General features: G+C 39.7%; 2 pseudogenes across 2 annotated transcripts; one reads left to right on the top strand and one right to left on the bottom strand.

Moving 5' to 3' along the window:
- Nucleotides 1-826: 826 nt before the first annotated feature.
- On the bottom strand, nucleotides 827-1,184 carry LOC308413191 (small ribosomal subunit protein uS10-like; annotated as a pseudogene). Its single transcript has one exon. The product of its transcript is annotated as a small ribosomal subunit protein uS10-like (transcript).
- Nucleotides 1,183-4,307, top strand: LOC308440249 (endosome-associated-trafficking regulator 1-like; annotated as a pseudogene). Its single transcript has 3 exons — nucleotides 1,183-1,233; nucleotides 3,069-3,210; nucleotides 3,446-4,307. The product of its transcript is annotated as an endosome-associated-trafficking regulator 1-like (transcript).
- Nucleotides 4,308-5,080: the final 773 nt, after the last annotated feature.

Genomic DNA, 5,080 nt, shown 5'->3' with positions numbered 1-5,080 from the left:
TGTGCAGAAGTCAAAGATACTAACTTCTGACTCCTAATATATTTAATCTTGGGGCTATGTCTAATAATGACCCAAAGAATGAGATATTGGGAAAAGTAGAAGAAAGGCATGGGAAAACAAGTTCTAGGCATAAGTTTGACTATAAACTTAATAAAAGATGAGCTGGTCACTTAATGTATACCAAATATTCTTACAAGGTCCAAATGGTTTAGAAATCTTAAGATACAAAGATGACTGTCATAAAGTTAAGACAAGAATATAGTATCAAGATATTATAACCACTTTTTCTAAAAAAGAAAATTTCATTTTGTCAGTTTTCAATAGCAAGTGTAACTTAAATATTTCCTCTAATATTAGGCTTTTGGTGTACCACCCAATAGAAATGAAGGAGATATGAATTATAAAAGGATGTTAAACGTTATAAAAAATCTAGTGGTTACAAAGATGTAGGTAATTAGGTAAACAAAGAAAATATTCAGCTGCAAAACCATGTATGGCCAGACAGTGATGGAAAGAAAGAAGGTTAGTTCTTTGCTTCTTTCAAAGAACAAGTGCTGACCAAGGTCAAAATATAGATGCAGATTGCTAAAACAAGCAGCTTAGACTCTATCCACCAGACTGAGCAACAAAAGAACTTAAAGATACTACCAAACATGCAGATCTTGTTTTTTTTCCATTTTGACAGATGTTCACTAAATATTTGCTTAGTATTCAACATGTGACAAGTACTATGTTCTTCCTTCAGCCACACATTTCTTGGTTTCAAGAACTTAATTTTTTATCTTTTATTTTTAAACAATTAAGTCAATTTATTTAAACAGTTGACTTAGGCAACTGCAATGGTGACGTCAACCTCCACTCCTGGCTCAGTACTGATGGAAGTACTCTGCTTAACAATCTCAGAAAGAATCTCAGTAAGTTAATGAGTCACTTGTGGATCCTCATCTGGAAACGATCCCATGTCTTAGAGCCTTCACTAACAAGGTTTTTTTCTGGTAGCGATTCTCAGTCATGGTAGGCATGCGCACTGTTCCTTTCAGTTTCAGATTCTTTTTCTCAGCGCCTCTGATCAAGCCCGCACAAACCTTCTCCAGCGACTTCTTATTGCGGCTGGTGAGCGTGATTTGAATATTGTGAATCGCCACTTCAGGCTCCACGGGCTTTCCGATATCTTTAAATGCCATGGCTAAGGCGCAGCTTTCTGACCAACTTGTTCCTCAGCTAGAGCGATCAGTGAGTCAGGACAGAGCAGACTGGAGGGAGATCCTCAGAACACCACCAGGTCTCAGAAAGCAGTTTTTATCTTTTTAATAATACAATGTAGAAAATACAGAAAGAAAAAGCAACCTCATGCAAAGGTATGCTTAAGAAACTAACCATAGGGCTGGAGACATGGCTCAGCAGTTAAGAGCACTGACTGCTTTTCCAGAGGTCCTGAGTTCAATTCCCAGCAACCACATGGTGGCTCCCAACTATCTTTAATGAAATCTGATGCTTCCTTCTGGTGTGTCTGAAGACAGCAACAGTGCACTCATATAAATACTAAATAAATAAAACTTAAAAAAAAGAAGAAGAAAGAAACTAACCATAGACAATGAAACAAAGATTCCACAAGTTCAGGAATTTACCCTATGATCTACTGACACAAATCACTAAATCTCAAATTTTTCTGAAAACATTTAACAGCTAATAAAAGCCCTAGAAAACTTAAAAAACTGATAAACATATAAAATATAAATGTATGTCTACAATTACCCTTCCCAATGCATACTGTGTAAGCAGATTGTAACCAAGAAAGACTAATTCCGGAAAAGAAATCCAGATGACTAGACTCTGTTTTGCCTCATCAGGGTCTTTTCGAAAATAATCCCAGTGTTTTATATCTGACAAAATAGGGAACATAAGTAACTGGGGTAAAACCAAAGTCTAGATCCTTCCTACTGTGCTATATGTCTTTCTTCTGGTTAACATTTTTCTAAAAGAATTTTAAAAAATACATTTGTGGTTTTACAATTTATTCCACAAGGAAACCAATAAGAAAGACTTGCCAATTTCTGTGGAATTGTAATGCAGGGTAGTAAAAACAGATGAAGATCTTATGATTATAAAAAGACTAGTTTTCCAAGATAGCTATGAAAATACTTCTTCTAAGAAACAAGTTCACTCAAGTGAGGCATTTCATAGTCCTGGCATTTAGATTATGGTTCCAATAGAGGTTGTGTTCTTCCTCAAATCAGGGTTTCCCTACACTGTAGCCTTCTCTCAAAAGTACTAGTCTCCTGGTGCAATCTTCCAAAGGCTGGGATTAGGTACCACTGTGGCTACCTTTAAATTCGTAAAAATACGGAAGAACACAAACTTCAGTGTCTTCACTGGACATAAACTAAATGGCTAATAACTCATCTAGTTAATATGAAAAAAGCCATACTTTACATTACAAATCTAAATTTATACAAAGTAGATTGAGTTTCAGGAAAACACCATCATCAAATTCCAGAGATCATAACTACACACTGGTCATCTGTTCGGTTTTAGATTTTGCTTTGATTCAAGCTGTCACCTAGTTCTTCCTCCCAGCCCTATGCTCTCAGAAATAATATAGACTCAAAATATATTTACAAATACCTTGGCCATATAGCTAGGCTCTTCTCTGGCTAAATCACAATGTATTATAACACACTTACTCAAATCTACATGAGCTCACATACCATGTGTCTGTCTCTTCATATTTTCCAGGGCAAATCTCTCACATCTGGCTCTATCCTAGGATTCTTTCTGCCTCCTGGATGTCTCATCTTCTATTCTACCCTTTCCTATATGCCATAGATTATTTTTTAATTGAAAGGTGATGCATCCATAAAATACACAAGATATCCTCTCTACAGTCACTAGCATTCTTAAAACCTTCAACTTGAAAGAGCTAATTATTCTAATTCTACTTTTTCTTCTAAAGTACCAACACCACCATCAACATCCAGAAGCCATTCATAGGAATACTATGGCTTTAAAGGACTCATGTGTACCTGCTTTTCCATTCAGGATTTTATTCTGGTCGTTCTCTATCGCAGATGAGGAGCCTTATGGTTCCCAACGGTGACAAACTTAAAGACCTTGAAGAAGCCAATCCATTCTCCTTCAAAGAAATTTTTGAAAACCAAGAACCTCAGTTTGTGAAAAGAAGACACAGCCATCAGTCAAATTTACCCAAAGGTACATCTGGGAAGCTATCAGTGGTTGCCTTATAGGACATCTCTTGTACCTTACAGCTTTAGAGACAGACACTTGAGTATGGGGAGCAAAGCAGGACAGATATAACTGCTGATGGAGAGACTGGGTGGAACAGTTGCTTGGTCCCTTTTGGTAGATGAGATGGGTCTTCTTTGTGGGAGCATAGAGAAGGCCAAACATTGGATTCCAGTCCAGTGTTTCTCTCCACTGGTTTTAGAAAGCCTCGAGGACCCACAGCTCTCCTGTCCCCCAGCCCATGGAATATGGCCTGGAATATCAGTAGCCATTTTTTGAAGACCCAACAAGAGCCAGCAACCTAGAGGAGGATGAATATGATGGATGGAATAGCACCTACCTGCCATCTGCCATGGAGCAGACCCATTCCTCTAGAACCACATAGAACTCCTCGCCCTGTGGCACCTGCTTTGCCTTTTGTCCCCAATGCATCAGAGCTGGCAGGTCCCAAGTCTTTGCCCCCATGGATGCTGAGTGACACTGACTCCAGGATCTCCCCAGCATCTCCAGTTTGTAACTCATGAAGAATCTCTAGGGAACAGACACCTATGGATATTGCAGATAAGTTATGAAGCACTGAAAGGTGAAAACTCTAAGCTCAGAAGAAAGCTAACTGAGGTTCAAAGCTTATCTGAAACTCAAACAGAAATGGTGAAGACACTTGAATAAAAATTGGAGGTGAAGATGATCAAGGAGGAGAGTGATTTTCATGACCTCAAGTCAGTAGTCCACCAAGTCAAACAGAACCTTGAACTGATGACCAAACGGGCTGTAAAAGCAAAAAATCATGTAATGAAGCTGAAGCAGGAAATAAATTTGCTCCATGCACAGCTCTTGAACTGCAAGCGAGAAAATGAAACTCTTAGGTCAGGCCGGGGTGCCAGCTTTACCATGGTGAAGCGAACACTGATGTGGCCTTGTAGAACCTCCATGTTGTCATGAACAGTGCGCATGCATCCATAAAGCAGCTGGTGTCTGGAGACGAGACACTGAGCCTTGTTGCTGAAATACTCAAGTCTATTGACAGAATTAAAGATGAAGTTAAAGACGAGGCCGACTCTTAAGAAGCACTACCTGCCGCCAGGTCCCATCACCTCTGCTCTGATGACACCACACATCTTCCAAAAGCGTTCTTAACTATGCAGTCCTCACCAAAGCATCTCACAGCCTAAGCTTGTGACTGGCTACCTGCAGTACAGGGCTCCTTTCCACTAGTTGCACCTAAAAGTTTACATGACATCATTTGGGGGAAGTCCGATTGTTTTATAGACTCACTGATTTACTGGAAGACATTTTAGAAAACCCAGCAATTTTTAGAAACCACTGAAGCAGAAACAACAGTTTTTTAAAAAGCTTCTTCCACTGTCCTCTCAAATTCAGCTATAGAATGAGCTCAGGTTCAGCCTCAGTTTTACTAAGCAGAACACTAAGTGAGCCAGTGTAGAAGGGAGCAGCCTGTACAGGGACTCCTGCTGCCACCCTCCTGAGCAGATGGTTGACTTGTGGCCTTCACATGATGGCTCCTGCTGTCAGCAGCCTCACTGAGGCAATACCTCTTGACAGATGCTGCTGTCCTCCCACCAGGACCCTAGGATCAAGGTCACAGATTGTGCACACTGCAAAGCTTCATACACTCACTACTGTGGGCTTTGGAAATCCATTTGTGCTGTTGGTTTTCATACATGTTAATGTGTCCGTGTGCCTTTTGCATAGTGCAGTTCAGACTGGAATTAAAGCACACACCCGCCTCAGGAGTCAGCACCAGCTCTTTGGGCTGTCTGTTTTTTTTTTTTTTTTTTTTTTTTTTTTTTTTTGAAGGACAAGCAAGACATACGAA

This window comes from Micromys minutus, assembly GCF_963924665.1.
Source record: "Micromys minutus genome assembly, chromosome: 31".
Lineage (NCBI taxonomy): Eukaryota > Metazoa > Chordata > Mammalia > Rodentia > Muridae > Micromys > Micromys minutus.
The sequence above is the reverse complement of the archived record's forward strand: the minus strand, read 5'-3'. Positions and strand labels throughout refer to the sequence as shown.